Genomic DNA, 22,903 nt, shown 5'->3' on the forward strand with positions numbered 1-22,903 from the left:
TCATTTCAGAGCTACTTTCAGCTTCAAAAACCATTCCTCTGATATTCATGCGAAGCTAGGCATCGTCGTAACCCGTTACGTTCATTACGCAAGGCTCACGAGAGGGGCGCAGGTTGCATCCGCGTAGACACAAAATTTTGCGCCGCCCAGCGTGGGGCTCGAACCCACGACCCTGAGATTAAGAGTCTCATGCTCTACCGACTGAGCTAGCCGGGCTCCACACAACGCGTCACGAGCCATACAGTATTTATGCGACCTGCGACCATCTATGGAAGATCCTTTTGACTACAGCTTATTTCCTGCTGCCACAAATGAGCTACAATTCCTATTCAATGAAATAAATTTTCCGAAAGGCATCAAATCTACTTGAAATGATACGTGGCTATCAGCACCATTATTCAACACACATGCTCGACTGTGCGCAGACGCCTGTGGCGCAGCTCTTGGGTCCTGAGTCAGACGCAGTAGTTCCAAAAATCTCTCCTGATCGGCACTGTGCCGAAAATTTCGCTACACAACCCCTTTGTCTTGCTTGAGCTTCAGGTAGACGCCGGTTTGCAGCCAGGAAGCGGACAGCAGCAACTTTCAACTAGATTTGTAGTACTCAAACAACTCAGTAAAACAGCATGCATCTTTTGCAGAACTGGAAAAACTCGACCGTGACAGGATTCGAACCTGCAATCTTCGGATCCGAAGTCCGACGCCTTATCCATTAGGCCACACGGTCACTGGCGCAATATGCTTCCCCACACACACCTCATTGTCGCCATTTGTACGCTTGCCGGAATGAATTTCCCATCTTTGACGCAATTCTCCATCTCCAATTTCAGTACTAAAAAGGCGACGCTACTTCTTGCTGTGTCCCATCGCAAGTTACATTCAAGCCCTTGTGACGCTGATCAAACAAGAGGTTGCAAATCAGCTTCAATTGCTTACTGCCATCTCAGTCGCTTGCAGAAGGTGCCTCACCCTATGTCATACAATGGCGAGTTGCCTCTATTACCAAAGCGGCGGCGGCGCCGACGACGACGACGACAACCGCGAGGGTCTCTACCAGGGGTAGAAAATACATCACAAGAACTAAGTATTCCACGTCGGCATTCTCCGGAGACTGCCAAAAGCAGCAGTTTCTGGTGCCTACTTTAATAGCACCATTCGCACTATTCATTTGCGAGAGCATTTCTTAAATACCGATCCCATTCATAATTTTTTATATCCTTGACCGCTTTTTTCGGAAGATCTACGTTAGAAGGGGCTGTTACAAAATTCTTTTGCCTCCTGTGAGGATCGAACTCACGACCGCTGGTTTACTAGACCAGCGCTCTGCCACTGAGCTAAGGAGGCGCCGCCTAGTGCACATTTCGGGTACTTCAATCTTATGGACCAGTCAATCGGAGCCCTTCAGCTGGAAACGCACCGCATTAGCGACCATTATTTGTATTTAGTTAGCACAGCTGCTGCTTTCCTACACATCTCACACGATATCGATGTACGCCTAAAATTCCAGAACAACACTTTTATTTCATTTCAGAGCTACTTTCAGCTTCAAAAACCATTCCTCTGATATTCATACGAAGCTAGGCATCGTCGTAACCCGTTACGTTCATTACGCAAGGCTCACGAGAGGGGCGCAGGTTGCATCCGCGTAGACACAAAATTTTGCGCCGCCCAGCGTGGGGCTCGAACCCACGACCCTGAGATTAAGAGTCTCATGCTCTACCGACTGAGCTAGCCGGGCTGCACACAACGCGTCACGAGCCATACAGTATTTATGCGACCTGCGACCATCTATGGAAGATCCTTTTGACTACAGCTTATTTCCTGCTGCCACAAATGAGCTACAATTCCTATTCAATGAAATAAATTTTCCGAAAGGCATCAAATCTACTTGAAATGATACGTGGCTATCAGCACCATTATTCAACACACATGCTCGACTGTGCGCAGACGCCTGTGGCGCAGCTCTTGGGTCCTGAGTCAGACGCAGTAGTTCCAAAAATCTCTCCTGATCGGCACTGTGCCGAAAATTTCGCTACACAACCCCTTTGTCTTGCTTGAGCTTCAGGTAGACGCCGGTTTGCAGCCAGGAAGCGGACAGCAGCAACTTTCAACTAGATTTGTAGTACTCAAACAACTCAGTAAAACAGCATGCATCTTTTGCAGAACTGGAAAAACTCGACCGTGACAGGATTCGAACCTGCAATCTTCGGATCCGAAGTCCGACGCCTTATCCATTAGGCCACACGGTCACTGGCGCAATATGCTTCCCCACACACACCTCATTGTCGCCATTTGTACGCTTGCCGGAATGAATTTCCCATCTTTGACGCAATTCTCCATCTCCAATTTCAGTACTAAAAAGGCGACGCTACTTCTTGCTGTGTCCCATCGCAAGTTACATTCAAGCCCTTGTGACGCTGATCAAACAAGAGGTTGCAAATCAGCTTCAATTGCTTACTGCCATCTCAGTCGCTTGCAGAAGGTGCCTCACCCTATGTCATACAATGGCGAGTTGCCTCTATTACCAAAGCGGCGGCGGCGCCGACGACGACGACGACAACCGCGAGGGTCTCTACCAGGGGTAGAAAATACATCACAAGAACTAAGTATTCCACGTCGGCATTCTCCGGAGACTGCCAAAAGCAGCAGTTTCTGGTGCCTACTTTAATAGCACCATTCGCACTATTCATTTGCGAGAGCATTTCTTAAATACCGAACCCATTCATAATTTTTTATATCCTTGACCGCTTTTTTCGGAAGATCTACGTTAGAAGGGGCTGTTACAAAATTCTTTTGCCTCCTGTGAGGATCGAACTCACGACCGCTGGTTTACTAGACCAGCGCTCTGCCACTGAGCTAAGGAGGCGCCGCCTAGTGCACATTTCGGGTACTTCAATCTTATGGACCAGTCAATCGGAGCCCTTCAGCTGGAAACGCACCGCATTAGCGACCATTATTTGTATTTAGTTAGCACAGCTGCTGCTTTCCTACACATCTCACACGATATCGATGTACGCCTAAAATTCCAAAACAACGCTTTTATTTCATTTCAGAGCTACTTTCAGCTTCAAAAACCATTCCTCTGATATTCATACGAAGCTAGGCATCGTCGTAACCCGTTACGTTCATTACGCAAGGCTCACGAGAGGGGCGCAGGTTGCATCCGCGTAGACACAAAATTTTGCGCCGCCCAGCGTGGGGCTCGAACCCACGACCCTGAGATTAAGAGTCTCATGCTCTACCGACTGAGCTAGCCGGGCTGCACACAACGCGTCACGAGCCATACAGTATTTATGCGACCTGCGACCATCTATGGAAGATCCTTTTGACTACAGCTTATTTCCTGCTGCCACAAATGAGCTACAATTCCTATTCAATGAAATAAATTTTCCGAAAGGCATCAAATCTACTTGAAATGATACGTGGCTATCAGCACCATTATTCAACACACATGCTCGACTGTGCGCAGACGCCTGTGGCGCAGCTCTTGGGTCCTGAGTCAGACGCAGTAGTTCCAAAAATCTCTCCTGATCGGCACTGTGCCGAAAATTTCGCTACACAACCCCTTTGTCTTGCTTGAGCTTCAGGTAGACGCCGGTTTGCAGCCAGGAAGCGGACAGCAGCAACTTTCAACTAGATTTGTAGTACTCAAACAACTCAGTAAAACAGCATGCATCTTTTGCAGAACTGGAAAAACTCGTCCGTGACAGGATTCGAACCCGCAATCTTCGGATCCGAAGTCCGACGCCTTATCCATTAGGCCACACGGTCACTGGCGCAATATGCTTCCCCACACACACCTCATTGTCGCCATTTGTACGCTTGCCGGAATGAATTTCCCATCTTTGACGCAATTCTCCATCTCCAATTTCAGTACTAAAAAGGCGACGCTACTTCTTGCTGTGTCCCATCGCAAGTTACATTCAAGCCCTTGTGACGCTGATCAAACAAGAGGTTGCAAATCAGCTTCAATTGCTTACTGCCATCTCAGTCGCTTGCAGAAGGTGCCTCACCCTATGTCATACAATGGCGAGTTGCCTCTATTACCAAAGCGGCGGCGGCGCCGACGACGACGACAACCGCAAGGGTCTCTACCAGGGGTAGAAAATACATCACAAGAACTAAGTATTCCACGTCGGCATTCTCCGGAGACTGCCAAAAGCAGCAGTTTCTGGTGCCTACTTTAATAGCACCATTCGCACTATTCATTTGCGAGAGCATTTCTTAAATACCGAACCCATTCATAATTTTTTATATCATTGACCGCTTTTTTCGAAAGATCTACGTTAGAAGGGGCTGTTACAAAATTCTTTTGCCTCCTGTGAGGATCGAACTCACGACCTCTGGTTTACTAGACCAGCGCTCTGCCACTGAGCTAAGGAGGCGCCGCCTAGTTCACATTTCGGGTACTTCAATCTTATGGACCAGTCAATCGGAGCCCTTCAGCTGGAAAAGCACCGCATTAGCGACCATTATTTGTATTTAGTTAGCACAGCTGCTGCTTTCCTACACATCTCACACGATATCGATGTACGCCTAAAATTCCAAAACAACACTTTTATTTCATTTCAGAGCTACTTTCAGCTTCAAAAACCATTCCTTTGATATTCATACGAAGCTAGGCATCGTCGTAACCCGTTACGTTCATTACGCAAGGCTCACGAGAGGGGCGCAGGTTGCATCCGCGTAGACACAAAATTTTGCGCCGCCCAGCGTGGGGCTCGAACCCACGACCCTGAGATTAAGAGTCTCATGCTCTACCGACTGAGCTAGCCGGGCTGCACACAACGCGTCACGAGCCATACAGTATTTATGCGACCTGCGACCATCTATGGAAGATCCTTTTGACTACAGCTTATTTCCTGCTGCCACAAATGAGCTACAATTCCTATTCAATGAAATAAATTTTCCGAAAGGCATCAAATCTACTTGAAATGATACGTGGCTATCAGCACCATTATTCAACACACATGCTCGACTGTGCGCAGACGCCTGTGGCGCAGCTCTTGGGTCCTGAGTCAGACGCAGTAGTTCCAAAAATCTCTCCTGATCGGCACTGTGCCGAAAATTTCGCTACACAACCCCTTTGTCTTGCTTGAGCTTCAGGTAGACGCCGGTTTGCAGCCAGGAAGCGGACAGCAGCAACTTTCAACTAGATTTGTAGTACTCAAACAACTCAGTAAAACAGCATGCATCTTTTGCAGAACTGGAAAAACTCGACCGTGACAGGATTCGAACCTGAAATCTTCGGATCCGAAGTCCGACGCCTTATCCATTAGGCCACACGGTCACTGGCGCAATATGCTTCCCCACACACACCTCATTGTCGCCATTTGTACGCTTGCCGGAATGAATTTCCCATCTTTGACGCAATTCTCCATCTCCAATTTCAGTACTAAAAAGGCGACGCTACTTCTTGCTGTGTCCCATCGCAAGTTACATTCAAGCCCTTGTGACGCTGATCAAACAAGAGGTTGCAAATCAGCTTCAATTGCTTACTGCCATCTCAGTCGCTTGCAGAAGGTGCCTCACCCTATGTCATACAATGGCGAGTTGCCTCTATTACCAAAGCGGCGGCGGCGCCGACGACGACGACGACGACAACCGCGAGGGTCTCTACCAGGGGTAGAAAATACATCACAAGAACTAAGTATTCCACGTCGGCATTCTCCGGAGACTGCCAAAAGCAGCAGTTTCTGGTGCCTACTTTAATAGCACCATTCGCACTATTCATTTGCGAGAGCATTTCTTAAATACCGAACCCATTCATAATTTTTTATATCCTTGACCGCTTTTTTCGGAAGATCTACGTTAGAAGGGGCTGTTACAAAATTCTTTTGCCTCCTGTGAGGATCGAACTCACGACCGCTGGTTTACTAGACCAGCGCTCTGCCACTGAGCTAAGGAGGCGCCGCCTAGTGCACATTTCGGGTACTTCAATCTTATGGACCAGTCAATCGGAGACCTTCAGCTGGAAACGCACCGCATTAGCGACCATTATTTGTATTTAGTTAGCACAGCTGCTGCTTTCCTACACATCTCACACGATATCGATGTACGCCTAAAATTCCAAAACAACGCTTTTATTTCATTTCAGAGCTACTTTCAGCTTCAAAAACCATTCCTCTGATATTCATACGAAGCTAGGCATCGTCGTAACCCGTTACGTTCATTACGCAAGGCTCACGAGAGGGGCGCAGGTTGCATCCGCGTAGACACAAAATTTTGCGCCGCCCAGCGTGCGGCTCGAACCCACGACCCTGAGATTAAGAGTCTCATGCTCTACCGACTGAGCTAGCCGGGCTCCACACAACGCGTCACGAGCCATACAGTATTTATGCGACCTGCGACCATCTATGGAAGATCCTTTTGACTACAGCTTATTTCCTGCTGCCACAAATGAGCTACAATTCCTATTCAATGAAATAAATTTTCCGAAAGGCATCAAATCTACTTGAAATGATACGTGGCTATCAGCACCATTATTCAACACACATGCTCGACTGTGCGCAGACGCCTGTGGCGCAGCTCTTGGGTCCTGAGTCAGACGCAGTAGTTCCAAAAATCTCTCCTGATCGGCACTGTGCCGAAAATTTCGCTACACAACCCCTTTGTCTTGCTTGAGCTTCAGGTAGACGCCGGTTTGCAGCCAGGAAGCGGACAGCAGCAACTTTCAACTAGATTTGTAGTACTCAAACAACTCAGTAAAACAGCATGCATCTTTTGCAGAACTGGAAAAACTCGTCCGTGACAGGATTCGAACCCGCAATCTTCGGATCCGAAGTCCGACGCCTTATCCATTAGGCCACACGGTCACTGGCGCAATATGCTTCCCCACACACACCTCATTGTCGCCATTTGTACGCTTGCCGGAATGAATTTCCCATCTTTGACGCAATTCTCCATCTCCAATTTCAGTACTAAAAAGGCGACGCTACTTCTTGCTGTGTCCCATCGCAAGTTACATTCAAGCCCTTGTGACGCTGATCAAACAAGAGGTTGCAAATCAGCTTCAATTGCTTACTGCCATCTCAGTCGCTTGCAGAAGGTGCCTCACCCTATGTCATACAATGGCGAGTTGCCTCTATTACCAAAGCGGCGGCGGCGCCGACGACGACGACGACGACAACCGCGAGGGTCTCTACCAGGGGTAGAAAATACATCACAAGAACTAAGTATTCCACGTCGGCATTCTCCGGAGACTGCCAAAAGCAGCAGTTTCTGGTGCCTACTTTAATAGCACCATTCGCACTATTCATTTGCGAGAGCATTTCTTAAATACCGAACCCATTCATAATTTTTTATATCCTTGACCGCTTTTTTCGGAAGATCTACGTTAGAAGGGGCTGTTACAAAATTCTTTTGCCTCCTGTGAGGATCGAACTCACGACCGCTGGTTTACTAGACCAGCGCTCTGCCACTGAGCTAAGGAGGCGCCGCCTAGTGCACATTTCGGGTACTTCAATCTTATGGACCAGTCAATCGGAGCCCTTCAGCTGGAAACGCACCGCATTAGCGACCATTATTTGTATTTAGTTAGCACAGCTGCTGCTTTCCTACACATCTCACACGATATCGATGTACGCCTAAAATTCCAAAACAACACTTTTATTTCATTTCAGAGCTACTTTCAGCTTCAAAAACCATTCCTCTGATATTCATACGAAGCTAGGCATCGTCGTAACCCGTTACGTTCATTACGCAAGGCTCACGAGAGGGGCGCAGGTTGCATCCGCGTAGACACAAAATTTTGCGCCGCCCAGCGTGCGGCTCGAACCCACGACCCTGAGATTAAGAGTCTCATGCTCTACCGACTGAGCTAGCCGGGCTCCACACAACGCGTCACGAGCCATACAGTATTTATGCGACCTGCGACCATCTATGGAAGATCCTTTTGACTACAGCTTATTTCCTGCTGCCACAAATGAGCTACAATTCCTATTCAATGAAATAAATTTTCCGAAAGGCATCAAATCTACTTGAAATGATACGTGGCTATCAGCACCATTATTCAACACACATGCTCGACTGTGCGCAGACGCCTGTGGCGCAGCTCTTGGGTCCTGAGTCAGACGCAGTAGTTCCAAAAATCTCTCCTGATCGGCACTGTGCCGAAAATTTCGCTACACAACCCCTTTGTCTTGCTTGAGCTTCAGGTAGACGCCGGTTTGCAGCCAGGAAGCGGACAGCAGCAACTTTCAACTAGATTTGTAGTACTCAAACAACTCAGTAAAACAGCATGCATCTTTTGCAGAACTGGAAAAACTCGTCCGTGACAGGATTCGAACCCGCAATCTTCGGATCCGAAGTCCGACGCCTTATCCATTAGGCCACACGGTCACTGGCGCAATATGCTTCCCCACACACACCTCATTGTCGCCATTTGTACGCTTGCCGGAATGAATTTCCCATCTTTGACGCAATTCTCCATCTCCAATTTCAGTACTAAAAAGGCGACGCTACTTCTTGCTGTGTCCCATCGCAAGTTACATTCAAGCCCTTGTGACGCTGATCAAACAAGAGGTTGCAAATCAGCTTCAATTGCTTACTGCCATCTCAGTCGCTTGCAGAAGGTGCCTCACCCTATGTCATACAATGGCGAGTTGCCTCTATTACCAAAGCGGCGGCGGCGCCGACGACGACGACGACGACAACCGCGAGGGTCTCTACCAGGGGTAGAAAATACATCACAAGAACTAAGTATTCCACGTCGGCATTCTCCGGAGACTGCCAAAAGCAGCAGTTTCTGGTGCCTACTTTAATAGCACCATTCGCACTATTCATTTGCGAGAGCATTTCTTAAATACCGAACCCATTCATAATTTTTTATATCCTTGACCGCTTTTTTCGGAAGATCTACGTTAGAAGGGGCTGTTACAAAATTCTTTTGCCTCCTGTGAGGATCGAACTCACGACCGCTGGTTTACTAGACCAGCGCTCTGCCACTTTTTTTTTTTTTTTTTTTTTTTTTTTTTTTTTTTTTTTTTTTTTTTTTTTTTTTATTTCATAGTCAGCTGCTACGAAATAAAAGTATGCCCCGGGTGAGGCTCGAACTCTTAACCCCGGCATTGCTCACGGCTACTGCCTTATAAGTACCGTGCGCTAACCAATTGCGCCACTTTTTTTTTTGTTACTTTTTGTTTTTTAAACCAGCGCCTTTTTTTTTTTTTTTTTTTTTTTTTTTTTTTAATTTTTTTTTTGTATGCACTAGAGTGCTTGGCAGCCGGTGGCAAAGCGGGCAGGGGTCACAATCCGGAGGCCTGGCCACGATGTCACCGCCATACCCCGCACCCAGTGCACGGTTTTGTGATTTGATTTGATTGTTACGTATTTATTATTATATTATGTTTAACCTGCAATGGGGCGTCATGTACGTTCCATCATTTGTATAGATATAAACAAAATGATAAAAAGAAATCCATGTCTGGTCTTTGGAGGACGCAGCACACCATGAATCCAGCACAGCACATACTCAAAGTTGGTCTTCACGTAGAATAATTTTCCCAGTTTCCATGTCGGTGATTAGTATTGTGCATTCGGTTTCCCGATGATTGATTGTGGATTGCTGCTTCTCAAAACCCTGAGCATGCCATGCGTCGGAAGAGGAGCGCTGGTAACGTGGTGACACCATAGAGCAGGGACATGCCAAACAACCATTTCCCGTTTTGGAAAGCCTCTTGATAGGAAGAATAGAAGCTGCTGAAAAACTCCTGGTTCGTACTAAATCGTCGTGCAGCTTTGATGAAAGATAACGCGAAATAAAAGGAAACAAATGAGGAGCCTCTTCTGGGTGTCGCCCTGCGGAACCAAAAGTAAAGTGCTGTCATTTGAACATGAAAAGGAAATCCAAAGACAAGTAAATGTTCGAGGCCGAGTGCACAGTGCACTCTGTACCGTCGTTTGACCCATGATGCAAATCACCCACAGCTGATGGTGCGGAGCCGACCAAATCCATGGAAACAATAACAATTTAACAAAGTAGTGAAAAAGAAAAGATAAGAAAAGAAAAACTCCGTCCAATGGATCTGTAAACTTAAAGTCTTCCATCACTTAAAGCAATAGTAAGAAAATTTTGAAACTGATCTTTATACTGTCGCAACTTCTTAATCGCATAGTACTCTTCAATGAGATACATCTGATAATCGTGTAGCGTTGGCGTTGTATGGACAAGCATGTAATAGACGAACTGGCCCATGAGCCAGACATAACTATTATTCGTAGATTGAGGATAAAGCTGCCAGTCTGGTTGAAGCGCGTCTTGAAGTTGGATGGAAGTATCCGACGTCCTATTAATGACAGCGAGTTTCTTTCGGGTCCACTGCCATATTTGTGTTTGATCCCTGCAGTGGAAGAGATGCGGCAGCGTTTCCACTAGGTTACACTTCTCACAAAACGGGGTGGGCCGCAGCTTGATTTTGTGCAATTTCTCTCCAGTGGGAATCACCTCATTGACAGCGTCATACCAAACAGCTCGAACTCTGGAGCGAAGGAGCGGAAAACTAATGTTCTTCCAGACATTTCTCCAGTTTTTGCCTAAATATTTCTTCTCAATTGGGTTATCCAGCTGCCGTTTAGTAAGAGCAAGATAGGTCGCCGCCGTGTTGAACGGATGCGGGTTGTCCTGAACATAGCTGAGCTCCACATAATACCGCCGGATATAGCCAAGCTCAGGATGAATGTGTCCCACAGACGTTGGCGCAGACAAATCCTTTGGACGTAAGGTGTTGAAAAGCCGTGCAGTGAGACTATTTGGGTTGCCGTGTATTATGCGGGAAGTACGAGTTAAAAAAGTCGCCACACATTGGGATTCAACGTCTTTGACGCCTAAGCCACCTCGGGAACGAAGTAACGAGGTAGCCTTAAAGGAAACTTTAAAGATGTTCCCTCTCCAGACATACCAGCAAGCAAGTGCTAAAATTTTTTTCGCAATGGCTGTCGGGATTGGTAAAACAGCGGCAGTGTGATAGAGCTTACTAAAAACGTAACTATTAATAAACTGTGCCCTCTGCATCCGGTCTAAAGACCGCATGTTATGTTCTTTGATCACCGCACGTAAGATGGTAAGCTTGCGTTCCCAATTCACGTGGAGCATGGCGTGGGGGTTCGGTGATATAACCAGGCCTAGATGCCGCAGGTCTTCGGTCCTGTCCAACCAAGAAATATCGATGGAATTGGGGTTGCGACCTAACGGCATGATTTTGGACTTTCGCTCATTAAGTCTAGCGCCACAGGCGACAGAGTACTGATGGACAATCCGACGAACTGACCCCAGCTCTTCGGTGTTAGTAATAAGCACACTGATATCGTCGGCGTAGGCGTGGCAGACCGTTTTGGTGTTTAACGTTTGCAACCCGTGTAAAGTTAAGTAAAACTTTTTAAGAAGTGGCTCTATAGCGATCGAGAATAACGTCATAGAAAGGGGGCACCCTTGTCGCACTGCTTGTCGTATGGGCACGGGGGCGGTTAACTGGCCGTTAACCTTCACGCGTGAAGACGTTCCGCAGATACATTTCTGAATAAGCTGTCGAAAACGCTCGTTGAATCCCATTTGACTCATTGTGCGCAATAAAAAACCGTGATTAATTCTGTCAAACGCCTTATCGAAGTCGAGAAACAATAACGCCAAATCAGTGTTGGTAATCCAAGTTAAATAAGTCAGGTCGCGATATTCACACAGGGCATTCAACATCGATCGACCACTGACTGCACCCGTCTGATAAGGGCCAAGTACTTTGCCAAGAAGTACTTTAAGCCTGGTGTTTATAATCCGAGTCAAGATCTTGAAATCAGAGTTAAGCAACGTAATTGGCCGAAAGTCATTTAACATAGTCGGATTGGATGTTTTAGGAACCAGGACAACCATGCCTTCCGTGAACTGCGGGGGGAAGGCAGCATGCGATAACAGTTCGTTATACATGGCGGTCAATTCGTCACCGATCACATCCCAGAACCGCGAATAAAATTCGACCGGCAAGCCGTCTAAGCCGGCAGCTTTGTTCTTGGCAGCGCACGCAAGGATGGACTTAACTTCAGAATTGGTGACATTGGCCAAGAGAGCAGCGTTATCATCCTGATCCACTGTGGAGGCGATGTCGTTTAAAAAATCATCCCCCGCCGATAGATCGGTATCTGACTCGGAATAATGTTGTCGAAAATAATTGAAGACATGCGTCTTGATAGCACCCTGTTCATTGTACAGATTCCCGCCAGCATCCTTCAGATGAGCAATAATTTTTTGTTTACCACGTTTGGTTTCCCGTATGAGATGGAATAACGATGCGGACTCGTGGGAGACGTCATCAGAAGAGCGCGATCGGACCCGAGTGCCAACAAGTGCTTCACGAACTAAAGCAGTAATTCTGGCTTTGAGACGCTTGATGCGGATCAGGTTGTCGGACAAAGCAGATGGATCGCTGTACAGCTGGCGTAAACCGAGGAAATAAAATTCTAGAGACCGTTTCCTCCAATAAGCCCTGGTCCTGGCAAACTGGCAAATACATTTCTTAATCCGCGGCTTAACAAACTCCGTCCACCAAAGAACGCGCTCCCTATACCGAGCTTGCCTCTGGAGGCACTGCTGCCAGGTGTCAACGAGGCAACGCCGTAAATCCGCTTCATCGAGCAGCGAGACATTCAGCTGCCACGTGCCGCGTCCCAAAAATGTCTTCTGCCGCACATGCCGAATCGTTAGATGGTATGCGGAGTGGTCACTAAAACTGAGCGGCCATAATTCACAATCACGAATGGGATGTAAAAGATCTTGAGAAACATAAAACCTATCCAGACGGCTAGAAGAAGCAGCGCTCACATAGGTATATCCCATCGTGTGTGGTCGAAGGTGACACCAACTATCTTGTAAATGCAGTCCATCTGTTAACGTTAGTAGCTCGGGACAAAAATTAAAATGCGGACTTTGATCTTCGTTGCGTAAAACGCAGTTGAAATCCCCACCCAGGATGATCTTCAGTCGAACGTTCGGCAATAAGGTCACAACTTCAGCCCTAAAAAATTCACTTCTGTCCCTTCTGCCAGCGGACCCTGTCGGGGCGTACACGTTCAGGAGAAGCAAATCCTGTAATTGGGCGGCAATGCCGCGTCCCGTTTCTAAAATCGCTGTAGGTTGGTAAGCGATGCCAGCTTTGAATAAAATCGCAGTGCCCGCCTCAGTGCCAAGATTTAATATGGCATCATACCCAGGTATTTCTCCAACCTTGGGGGACACAACTTCTTGAAAGAAAACTATATCTATATCGGCGGCATATAGATAGTCGGTCAAGCATTTAAGTTTGACATCGGATGCAATCCTATTCAAATTAACTGTGGCAAGTTTATAATCTTGCATGGTGGGGATAGAAAGGGTCCGTGTTATTCACTTTCGTCTGCCCAAGACTTCTCGGCCGGCGTATGCTGATGGCCAGTATCCATCAGCTCAGGACTCGGACGGTCGACATGCATCTCCATATCGGCCTCCCCCACGTGGCGCGCGACGGAACCCATTTCATCTGTGCCGCCGCGTTCACTGCCGTCTTTTCGGATCTGCTTTATAGTGCGCTGCAGTTTCTTTTCCAGAGTGCGGATCTCCTCCGCACTCTGCTTCCGTGCCGACCGCTTAGATTTCCCAGTTCTTGGGGGAGGTGCGTCGGCGTCAGAAACGGTTTTGACGTCCGTCAAGAGGCTGTGTGTAGACCCTTCCTCAGATAGGTCACTGCCGAGAGGGAGGGGCGTGGGGGGCGCAACGTCAGGGGGGCAAGAAACGCGCGACCTCTCGCCACCATCCGACAACTGTTTCAGCTCGACGGACGTAGTTGGAGTAGGGACGGGAGTCGGTCCTGCATGGTCGGCACGAAGGCCGACAGTCGGGGAAACCTGCAGGTGTGCAGCGTGGCCGTCGATATCGGTGACATCACTACGAACGGGACATTCGGGGGTTGCCACAGAGTTGTTGACAATGACCGCGCCGGCGTCTGGGGTCACCGCAGCCTGTTGGTGGAGCGTCGGTTGTGTCGTAGGCGACTCCATCAATGTCTGCGCGTAAGACAACCGATTGCCATCGTGCCCATCGAGAGGTGTAAGACGATGTTGCATTCCTCGGCGACCCGCCCGGACACGGGGACAAGCAGATTTTAAATGGTCGGTAGAACCACATATTACGCAAGTTCGCGGTTGTCCTTCGTACATCACCAGCGCGCGAAAACCCTGCACCAAAATGTTGGACGGGATGTGCTTCGTTAAATCAATTTTCGCATTCCGAACGCCGTTATCAACATTGAAATGTATGTAACCCCTCCATTGCTCGGCATGAATTTGCAAGACATTACCGTAGGGAGACAAAGCTTGCCGAATTCTATCGAAGCTAACTTCGAAAGGCAGATTAAATATACGGACGGTTCGTAGCCCTAGTCCAGCATGACTAACAGATACTTTACAAATTTCGCCTTTAGAATTCACAAAATCCACAGTGCCTTCCGTGAGGGTCATAATACGAACGCAAGGATCGTCACTTATCAATTTTACATAAACAGCGTTCGCAAGAAAATCATACGAAAACCCAAGAACTTCATCATCTCGCAGTCCTAATCGATCGTAAAACCAGTCAATAAGTTCGTGAACCTGTGGTCGAGCATAGCCATACGGAAATCCAAATCGTAGCGTGTAACGTCTCAACTCATCCTCCATCACTTTCGTGAAGTAGTACTTACAATACCAACAGCTGCGTGCGCTCTTAAGCACAGGCGAAGCGACCACCACCGCACGTCTGCACACGGCCGCGGCCGCGGCGGAACTGCCACTGAGCTAAGGAGGCGCCGCCTAGTGCACATTTCGGGTACTTCAATCTTATGGACCAGTCAATCGGAGCCCTTCAGCTGGAAACGCACCGCATTAGCGACCATTATTTGTATTTAGTTAGCACAGCTGCTGCTTTCCTACACATCTCACACGATATCGATGTACGCCTAAAATTCCAAAACAACACTTTTATTTCATTTCAGAGCTACTTTCAGCTTCAAAAACCATTCCTCTGATATTCATGCGAAGCTAGGCATCGTCGTAACCCGTTACGTTCATTACGCAAGGCTCACGAGAGGGGCGCAGGTTGCATCCGCGTAGACACAAAATTTTGCGCCGCCCAGCGTGGGGCTCGAACCCACGACCCTGAGATTAAGAGTCTCATGCTCTACCGACTGAGCTAGCCGGGCTCCACACAACGCGTCACGAGCCATACAGTATTTATGCGACCTGCGACCATCTATGGAAGATCCTTTTGACTACAGCTTATTTCCTGCTGCCACAAATGAGCTACAATTCCTATTCAATGAAATAAATTTTCCGAAAGGCATCAAATCTACTTGAAATGATACGTGGCTATCAGCACCATTATTCAACACACATGCTCGACTGTGCGCAGACGCCTGTGGCGCAGCTCTTGGGTCCTGAGTCAGACGCAGTAGTTCCAAAAATCTCTCCTGATCGGCACTGTGCCGAAAATTTGTCTTGCTTGAGCTTCAGGTAGACGCCGGTTTGCAGCCAGGAAGCGGACAGCAGCAACTTTCAACTAGATTTGTAGTACTCAAACAACTCAGTAAAACAGCATGCATCTTTTGCAGAACTGGAAAAACTCGACCGTGACAGGATTCGAACCTGCAATCTTCGGATCCGAAGTCCGACGCCTTATCCATTAGGCCACACGGTCACTGGCGCAATATGCTTCCCCACACACACCTCATTGTCGCCATTTGTACGCTTGCCGGAATGAATTTCCCATCTTTGACGCAATTCTCCATCTCCAATTTCAGTACTAAAAAGGCGACGCTACTTCTTGCTGTGTCCCATCGGAAGTTACATTCAAGCCCTTGTGACGCTGATCAAACAAGAGGTTGCAAATCAGCTTCAATCGCTTACTGCCATCTCAGTCGCTTGCAGAAGGTGCCTCACCCTATGTCATACAATGGCGAGTTGCCGCTATTACCAAAGCGGCGGCGGCGCCGACGACGACGACGACAACCGCGAGGGTCTCTACCAGGGGTAGAAAATACATCACAAGAACTAAGTATTCCACGTCGGCATTCTCCGGAGACTGCCAAAAGCAGCAGTTTCTGGTGCCTACTTTAATAGCACCGTTCGCACTATTCATTTGCGAGAGCATTCCTTAAATACCGAACCCATTCATACTTTTTTATATCCTTGACCGCTTTTTTCGAAAGATCTACGTTAGAAGGGGCTGTTACAAAATTCTTTTGCCTCCTGTGAGGATCGAACTCACGACCTCTGGTTTACTAGACCAGCGCTCTGCCACTGAGCTAAGGAGGCGCCGCCTAGTGCACATTTCGGGTACTTCAATCTTATATACCAGTCAATCGGAGCCCTTCAGCTGGAAACGCACCGCATTAGCGACCATTATTTGTATTTAGTTAGCACAGCTGCTGCTTTCCTACACATCTCACACGATTTCGATGTACGCCTAAAATTCCAAAACAACACTTTTATTTCATTTCAGAGCTACTTTCAGCTTCAAAAACCATTCCTCTGATATTCATACGAAGCTAGGCATCGTCGTAACCCGTTACGTTCATTACGCAAGGCTCACGAGAGGGGCGCAGGTTGCATCCGCGTAGACACAAAATTTTGCGGCGCCCAGCGTGGGGCTCGAACCCACGACCCTGAGATTAAGAGTCTCATGCTCTACCGACTGAGCTAGCCGGGCTCCACACAACGCGTCACGAGCCATACAGTATTTATGCGACCTGCGACTATCTATGGAAGATCCTTTTGACTACAGCTTATTTCCTGCTGCCACAAATGAGCTACAATTCCTATTCAATGAAATAAATTTTCCGAAAGGCATCAAATCTACTTGAAATGATACGTGGCTATCAGCACCATTATTCAACACACATGCTCGACTGTGCGCAGACGCCTGTGGCGTAGCTCTTGGGTCCTGAGTCAGACGCAGTAGTTCCAAAAATCTCTCCTGATCGGCACTGTGCCGAAAATTTCGCTACATAACCCCTTTGTCTTGCTTGATCTTCAGGTAGACGCCGGTTTGCAGCCAGGAAGCGGACAGCAGCAACTTTCAACTAGATTTGTAGTACTCAAACAACTCAGTAAAACAGCATGCATCTTTTGCAGAACTGGAAAAACTCGACTGTGACAGGATTCGAACCTGCAATCTTCGGATCCGAAGTCCGACGCCTTATCCATTAGGCCACACGGTCACTGGCGCAATACGCTTCCCCACACACACCTCATTGTCGTCATTTGTACGCTTGCCGGAATGAATTTCCCATCTTTGACGCAATTCTCCATCTCCAATTTCAGTACTAAAAAGGCGACGCTACTTCTTGCTGTGTCCCATCGCAAGTTACATTCAAGCCCTTGTGACGCTGATCAAACAAGAGGTTGCAAATCAGCTTCAATCGCTTACTGCCATCTCAGTCGCTTGCAGAAGGTGCCTCACCCTATGTCATACAATGGCGAGTTGCCGCTATTACCAAAGCGGCGGCGGCGCCGACAAGGACGACGACAACCGCGAGGGTCTCTACCAGGGGTAGAAAATACATCACAAGAACTAAGTATTCCACGTCGGCATTCTCCGGAGACTGCCAAAAGCAGCAGTTTCTGGTGCCTACTTTAATAGCACCGTTCGCACTATTCATTTGCGAGAGCATTTCTTAAATACCGAACCCATTCATACTTTTTTATATCCTTGACCGCTTTTTTCGAAAGATCTACGTTAGAAGGGGCTGTTACAAAATTCTTTTGCCTCCTGTGAGGATCGAACTCACGACCTCTGGTTTACTAGACCAGCGCTCTGCCACTGAGCTAAGGAGGCGCCGCCTAGTGCACATTTCGGGTACTTCAATCTTATGGACCAGTCAATCGGAGCCCTTCAGCTGGAAACGCACCGCATTAGCGACCATTATTTGTATTTAGTTAGCACAGCTGCTGCTTTCCTACACATCTCACACGATATCGATGTACGCCTAAAATTCCAAAACAACACTTTTATTTCATTTCAGAGCTACTTTCAGCTTCAAAAACCATTCCTCTGATATTCATACGAAGCTAGGCATCGTCGTAACCCGTTACGTTCATTACGCAAGGCTCACGAGAGGGGCGCAGGTTGCATCCGCGTAGACACAAAATTTTGCGCCGCCCAGCGTGGGGCTCGAACCCACGACCCTGAGATTAAGAGTCTCATGCTCTACCGACTGAGCTAGCCGGGCTCCACACAACGCGTCACGAGCCATACAGTATTTATGCGACCTGCGACCATCTATGGAAGATCCTTTTGACTACAGCTTATTTCCTGCTGCCACAAATGAGCTACAATTCCTATTCAATGAAATAAATTTTCCGAAAGGCATCAAATCTACTTGAAATGATACGTGGCTATCAGCACCATTATTCAACACACATGCTCGACAGTGCGCAGACGCCTGTGGCGTAGCTCTTGGGTCCTGAGTCAGACGCAGTAGTTCCAAAAATCTCTCCTGATCGGCACTGTGCCGAAAATTTCGCTACACAACCCCTTTGTCTTGCTTGAGCTTCAGGTAGACGCCGGTTTGCAGCCAGGAAGCGGACAGCAGCAACTTTCAACTAGATTTGTAGTACTCAAACAACTCAGTAAAACAGCATGCATCTTTTGCAGAACTGGAAAAACTCGACCGTGACAGGATTCGAACCTGCAATCTTCGGATCCGAAGTCCGACGCCTTATCCATTAGGCCACACGGTCACTGGCGCAATATGCTTCCCCACACACACCTCATTGTCGCCATTTGTACGCTTGCCGGAATGAATTTCCCATCTTTGACGCAATTCTCCATCTCCAATTTCAGTACTAAAAAGGCGACGCTACTTCTTGCTGTGTCCCATCGCAAGTTACATTCAAGCCCTTGTGACGCTGATCAAACAAGAGGTTGCAAATCAGCTTCAATCGCTTACTGCCATCTCAGTCGCTTGCAGAAGGTGCCTCACCCTATGTCATACAATGGCGAGTTGCCTCTATTACCAAAGCAGCGGCGGCGCCGACGACGACGACGACAACCGCGAGGGTCTCTACCAGGGGTAGAAAATACATCACAAGACCTAAGTATTCCACGTCGGCATTCTCCGGAGACTGCCAAAAGCAGCAGTTTCTGGTGCCTACTTTAATAGCACCGTTCGCACTATTCATTTGCGAGAGCATTTCTTAAATACCGAACCCATTCATACTTTTTTATATCCTTGACCGCTTTTTTCGAAAGATCTACGTTAGAAGGGGCTGTTACAAAATTCTTTTGCCTCCTGTGAGGATCGAACTCACGACCTCTGGTTTACTAGACCAGCGCTCTGCCACTGAGCTAAGGAGGCGCCGCCTAGTGCACATTTCGGGTACTTCAATCTTATGGACCAGTCAATCGGAGCCCTTCAGCTGGAAACGCACCGCATTAGCGACCATTATTTGTATTTAGTTAGCACAGCTGCTGCTTTCCTACACATCTCACACGATATCGATGTACGCCTAAAATTCCAAAACAACACTTTTATTTCATTTCAGAGCTACTTTCAGCTTCAAAAACCATTCCTCTGATATTCATACGAAGCTAGGCATCGTCGTAACCCGTTACGTTCATTACGCAAGGCTCACGAGAGGGGCGCAGGTTGCATCCGCGTAGACACAAAATTTTGCGCCGCCCAGCGTGGGGCTCGAACCCACGACCCTGAGATTAAGAGTCTCATGCTCTACCGACTGAGCTAGCCGGGCTCCACACAACGCGTCACGAGCCATACAGTATTTATGCGACCTGCGACCATCTATGGAAGATCCTTTTGACTACAGCTTATTTCCTGCTGCCACAAATGAGCTACAATTCCTATTCAATGAAATAAATTTTCCGAAAGGCATCAAATCTACTTGAAATGATACGTGGCTATCAGCACCATTATTCAACACACATGCTCGACTGTGCGCAGACGCCTGTGGCGTAGCTCTTGGGTCCTGAGTCAGACGCAGTAGTTCCAAAAATCTCTCCTGATCGGCACTGTGCCGAAAATTTCGCTACACAACCCCTTTGTCTTGCTTGAGCTTCAGGTAGACGCCGGTTTGCAGCCAGGAAGCGGACAGCAGGAACTTTCAACTAGATTTGTAGTACTCAAACAACTCAGTAAAACAGCATGCATCTTTTGCAGAACTGGAAAAACTCGACCGTGACAGGATTCGAACCTGCAATCTTCGGATCCGAAGTCCGACGCCTTATCCATTAGGCCACACGGTCACTGGCGCAATATGCTTCCCCACACACACCTCATTGTCGCCATTTGTACGCTTGCCGGAATGAATTTCCCATCTTTGACGCAATTCTCCATCTCCAATTTCAGTACTAAAAAGGCGACGCTACTTCTTGCTGTGTCCCATCGCAAGTTACATTCAAGCCCTTGTGACGCTGATCAAACAAGAGGTTGCAAATCAGCTTCAATCGCTTACTGCCATCTCAGTCGCTTGCAGAAGGTGCCTCACCCTATGTCATACAATGGCGAGTTGCCTCTATTACCAAAGCGGCGGCGGCGCCGACGACGACGACGACAACCGCGAGGGTCTCTACCAGGGGTAGAAAATACATCACAAGAATTAAGTATTCCACGTCGGCATTCTCCGGAGACTGCCAAAAGCAGCAGTTTCTGGTGCCTACTTTAATAGCACCGTTCGCACTATTCATTTGCGAGAGCATTTCTTAAATACCGAACCCATTCATACTTTTTTATATCCTTGACCGCTTTTTTCGAAAGATCTACGTTAGAAGGGGCTGTTACAAAATTCTTTTGCCTCCTGTGAGGATCGAACTCACGACCTCTGGTTTACTAGACCAGCGCTCTGCCACTGAGCTAAGGAGGCGCCGCCTAGTGCACATTTCGGGTACTTCAATCTTATGGACCAGTCAATCGGAGCCCTTCAGCTGGAAACGCACCGCATTAGCGACCATTATTTGTATTTAGTTAGCACAGCTGCTGCTTTCCTACACATCTCACACGATATCGATGTACGCCTAAAATTCCAAAACAACACTTTTATTTCATTTCAGAGCTACTTTCAGCTTCAAAAACCATTCCTCTGATATTCATACGAAGCTAGGCATCGTCGTAACCCGTTACGTTCATTACGCAAGGCTCACGAGAGGGGCGCAGGTTGCATCCGCGTAGACACAAAATTTTGCGCCGCCCAGCGTGGGGCTCGAACCCACGACCCTGAGATTAAGAGTCTCATGCTCTACCGACTGAGCTAGCCGGGCTCCACACAACGCGTCACGAGCCATACAGTATTTATGCGACCTGCGACCATCTATGGAAGATCCTTTTGACTACAGCTTATTTCCTGCTGCCACAAATGAGCTACAATTCCTATTCAATGAAATAAATTTTCCGAAAGGCATCAAATCTACTTGAAATGATACGTGGCTATCAGCACCATTATTCAACACACATGCTCGACTGTGCGCAGACGCCTGTGGCGTAGCTCTTGGGTCCTGAGTCAGACGCAGTAGTTCCAAAAATCTCTCCTGATCGGCACTGTGCCGAAAATTTCGCTACACAACCCCTTTGTCTTGCTTGAGCTTCAGGTAGACGCCGGTTTGCAGCCAGGAAGCGGACAGCAGGAACTTTCAACTAGATTTGTAGTACTCAAACAACTCAGTAAAACAGCATGCATCTTTTGCAGAACTGGAAAAACTCGACCGTGACAGGATTCGAACCTGCAATCTTCGGATCCGAAGTCCGACGCCTTATCCATTAGGCCACACGGTCACTGGCGCAATATGCTTCCCCACACACACCTCATTGTCGCCATTTGTACGCTTGCCGGAATGAATTTCCCATCTTTGACGCAATTCTCCATCTCCAATTTCAGTACTAAAAAGGCGACGCTACTTCTTGCTGTGTCCCATCGCAAGTTACATTCAAGCCCTTGTGACGCTGATCAAACAAGAGGTTGCAAATCAGCTTCAATCGCTTACTGCCATCTCAGTCGCTTGCAGAAGGTGCCTCACCCTATGTCATACAATGGCGAGTTGCCTCTATTACCAAAGCGGCGGCGGCGCCGACGACGACGACGACAACCGCGAGGGTCTCTACCAGGGGTAGAAAATACATCACAAGAATTAAGTATTCCACGTCGGCATTCTCCGGAGACTGCCAAAAGCAGCAGTTTCTGGTGCCTACTTTAATAGCACCGTTCGCACTATTCATTTGCGAGAGCATTTCTTAAATACCGAACCCATTCATACTTTTTTATATCCTTGACCGCTTTTTTCGAAAGATCTACGTTAGAAGGGGCTGTTACAAAATTCTTTTGCCTCCTGTGAGGATCGAACTCACGACCTCTGGTTTACTAGACCAGCGCTCTGCCACTGAGCTAAGGAGGCGCCGCCTAGTGCACATTTCGGGTACTTCAATCTTATGGACCAGTCAATCGGAGCCCTTCAGCTGGAAACGCACCGCATTAGCGACCATTATTTGTATTTAGTTAGCACAGCTGCTGCTTTCCTACACATCTCACACGATATCGATGTACGCCTAAAATTCCAAAACAACACTTTTATTTCATTTCAGAGCTACTTTCAGCTTCAAAAACCATTCCTCTGATATTCATACGAAGCTAGGCATCGTCGTAACCCGTTACGTTCATTACGCAAGGCTCACGAGAGGGGCGCAGGTTGCATCCGCGTAGACACAAAATTTTGCGCCGCCCAGCGTGGGGCTCGAACCCACGACCCTGAGATTAAGAGTCTCATGCTCTACCGACTGAGCTAGCCGGGCTCCACACAACGCGTCACGAGCCATACAGTATTTATGCGACCTGCGACCATCTATGGAAGATCCTTTTGACTACAGCTTATTTCCTGCTGCCACAAATGAGCTACAATTCCTAT

General features: G+C 47.8%; 33 non-coding genes across 33 annotated transcripts; all 33 read right to left on the reverse strand.

The window, feature by feature from the left end:
* Positions 1-143: 143 nt before the first annotated feature.
* On the reverse strand, positions 144-216 carry Trnak-cuu. The gene has a single exon. It is a non-coding gene; the product is annotated as a tRNA-Lys (tRNA).
* A 438-nt stretch (positions 217-654) lies between these two features.
* On the reverse strand, positions 655-727 carry Trnar-ucg. The gene has a single exon. It is a non-coding gene; the product is annotated as a tRNA-Arg (tRNA).
* A 545-nt stretch (positions 728-1,272) lies between these two features.
* Positions 1,273-1,344, reverse strand: Trnat-agu. Its single transcript has one exon. It is a non-coding gene; the product is annotated as a tRNA-Thr (tRNA).
* A 321-nt stretch (positions 1,345-1,665) lies between these two features.
* Positions 1,666-1,738, reverse strand: Trnak-cuu. Its single transcript has one exon. It is a non-coding gene; the product is annotated as a tRNA-Lys (tRNA).
* Positions 1,739-2,176: 438 nt separating this feature from the next.
* Trnar-ucg lies at positions 2,177-2,249 on the reverse strand. The gene has a single exon. It is a non-coding gene; the product is annotated as a tRNA-Arg (tRNA).
* Positions 2,250-2,794: 545 nt separating this feature from the next.
* Trnat-agu lies at positions 2,795-2,866 on the reverse strand. The gene has a single exon. It is a non-coding gene; the product is annotated as a tRNA-Thr (tRNA).
* A 321-nt stretch (positions 2,867-3,187) lies between these two features.
* Trnak-cuu lies at positions 3,188-3,260 on the reverse strand. Its single transcript has one exon. It is a non-coding gene; the product is annotated as a tRNA-Lys (tRNA).
* A 438-nt stretch (positions 3,261-3,698) lies between these two features.
* On the reverse strand, positions 3,699-3,771 carry Trnar-ucg. The gene has a single exon. It is a non-coding gene; the product is annotated as a tRNA-Arg (tRNA).
* A 542-nt stretch (positions 3,772-4,313) lies between these two features.
* On the reverse strand, positions 4,314-4,385 carry Trnat-agu. Its single transcript has one exon. It is a non-coding gene; the product is annotated as a tRNA-Thr (tRNA).
* A 321-nt stretch (positions 4,386-4,706) lies between these two features.
* Trnak-cuu lies at positions 4,707-4,779 on the reverse strand. Its single transcript has one exon. It is a non-coding gene; the product is annotated as a tRNA-Lys (tRNA).
* Positions 4,780-5,217: 438 nt separating this feature from the next.
* Positions 5,218-5,290, reverse strand: Trnar-ucg. Its single transcript has one exon. It is a non-coding gene; the product is annotated as a tRNA-Arg (tRNA).
* Positions 5,291-5,838: 548 nt separating this feature from the next.
* Trnat-agu lies at positions 5,839-5,910 on the reverse strand. Its single transcript has one exon. It is a non-coding gene; the product is annotated as a tRNA-Thr (tRNA).
* A 321-nt stretch (positions 5,911-6,231) lies between these two features.
* Positions 6,232-6,304, reverse strand: Trnak-cuu. The gene has a single exon. It is a non-coding gene; the product is annotated as a tRNA-Lys (tRNA).
* A 438-nt stretch (positions 6,305-6,742) lies between these two features.
* On the reverse strand, positions 6,743-6,815 carry Trnar-ucg. Its single transcript has one exon. It is a non-coding gene; the product is annotated as a tRNA-Arg (tRNA).
* A 548-nt stretch (positions 6,816-7,363) lies between these two features.
* On the reverse strand, positions 7,364-7,435 carry Trnat-agu. Its single transcript has one exon. It is a non-coding gene; the product is annotated as a tRNA-Thr (tRNA).
* Positions 7,436-7,756: 321 nt separating this feature from the next.
* Trnak-cuu lies at positions 7,757-7,829 on the reverse strand. The gene has a single exon. It is a non-coding gene; the product is annotated as a tRNA-Lys (tRNA).
* Positions 7,830-8,267: 438 nt separating this feature from the next.
* On the reverse strand, positions 8,268-8,340 carry Trnar-ucg. The gene has a single exon. It is a non-coding gene; the product is annotated as a tRNA-Arg (tRNA).
* A 6,784-nt stretch (positions 8,341-15,124) lies between these two features.
* Trnak-cuu lies at positions 15,125-15,197 on the reverse strand. Its single transcript has one exon. It is a non-coding gene; the product is annotated as a tRNA-Lys (tRNA).
* A 421-nt stretch (positions 15,198-15,618) lies between these two features.
* Trnar-ucg lies at positions 15,619-15,691 on the reverse strand. The gene has a single exon. It is a non-coding gene; the product is annotated as a tRNA-Arg (tRNA).
* A 545-nt stretch (positions 15,692-16,236) lies between these two features.
* Trnat-agu lies at positions 16,237-16,308 on the reverse strand. The gene has a single exon. It is a non-coding gene; the product is annotated as a tRNA-Thr (tRNA).
* Positions 16,309-16,629: 321 nt separating this feature from the next.
* On the reverse strand, positions 16,630-16,702 carry Trnak-cuu. The gene has a single exon. It is a non-coding gene; the product is annotated as a tRNA-Lys (tRNA).
* A 438-nt stretch (positions 16,703-17,140) lies between these two features.
* Positions 17,141-17,213, reverse strand: Trnar-ucg. Its single transcript has one exon. It is a non-coding gene; the product is annotated as a tRNA-Arg (tRNA).
* Positions 17,214-17,758: 545 nt separating this feature from the next.
* Positions 17,759-17,830, reverse strand: Trnat-agu. Its single transcript has one exon. It is a non-coding gene; the product is annotated as a tRNA-Thr (tRNA).
* Positions 17,831-18,151: 321 nt separating this feature from the next.
* Positions 18,152-18,224, reverse strand: Trnak-cuu. The gene has a single exon. It is a non-coding gene; the product is annotated as a tRNA-Lys (tRNA).
* Positions 18,225-18,662: 438 nt separating this feature from the next.
* Positions 18,663-18,735, reverse strand: Trnar-ucg. The gene has a single exon. It is a non-coding gene; the product is annotated as a tRNA-Arg (tRNA).
* A 545-nt stretch (positions 18,736-19,280) lies between these two features.
* Positions 19,281-19,352, reverse strand: Trnat-agu. The gene has a single exon. It is a non-coding gene; the product is annotated as a tRNA-Thr (tRNA).
* Positions 19,353-19,673: 321 nt separating this feature from the next.
* Positions 19,674-19,746, reverse strand: Trnak-cuu. Its single transcript has one exon. It is a non-coding gene; the product is annotated as a tRNA-Lys (tRNA).
* A 438-nt stretch (positions 19,747-20,184) lies between these two features.
* Positions 20,185-20,257, reverse strand: Trnar-ucg. Its single transcript has one exon. It is a non-coding gene; the product is annotated as a tRNA-Arg (tRNA).
* A 545-nt stretch (positions 20,258-20,802) lies between these two features.
* Trnat-agu lies at positions 20,803-20,874 on the reverse strand. The gene has a single exon. It is a non-coding gene; the product is annotated as a tRNA-Thr (tRNA).
* A 321-nt stretch (positions 20,875-21,195) lies between these two features.
* On the reverse strand, positions 21,196-21,268 carry Trnak-cuu. Its single transcript has one exon. It is a non-coding gene; the product is annotated as a tRNA-Lys (tRNA).
* Positions 21,269-21,706: 438 nt separating this feature from the next.
* Positions 21,707-21,779, reverse strand: Trnar-ucg. The gene has a single exon. It is a non-coding gene; the product is annotated as a tRNA-Arg (tRNA).
* Positions 21,780-22,324: 545 nt separating this feature from the next.
* Trnat-agu lies at positions 22,325-22,396 on the reverse strand. Its single transcript has one exon. It is a non-coding gene; the product is annotated as a tRNA-Thr (tRNA).
* A 321-nt stretch (positions 22,397-22,717) lies between these two features.
* On the reverse strand, positions 22,718-22,790 carry Trnak-cuu. The gene has a single exon. It is a non-coding gene; the product is annotated as a tRNA-Lys (tRNA).
* Between the last annotated feature and the right edge of the window lie 113 nt (positions 22,791-22,903).

The sequence above is a fragment of the Schistocerca piceifrons genome, unplaced genomic scaffold, assembly GCF_021461385.2.
Source record: "Schistocerca piceifrons isolate TAMUIC-IGC-003096 unplaced genomic scaffold, iqSchPice1.1 HiC_scaffold_1813, whole genome shotgun sequence".
In the NCBI taxonomy this organism is placed as follows: domain Eukaryota; kingdom Metazoa; phylum Arthropoda; class Insecta; order Orthoptera; family Acrididae; genus Schistocerca; species Schistocerca piceifrons.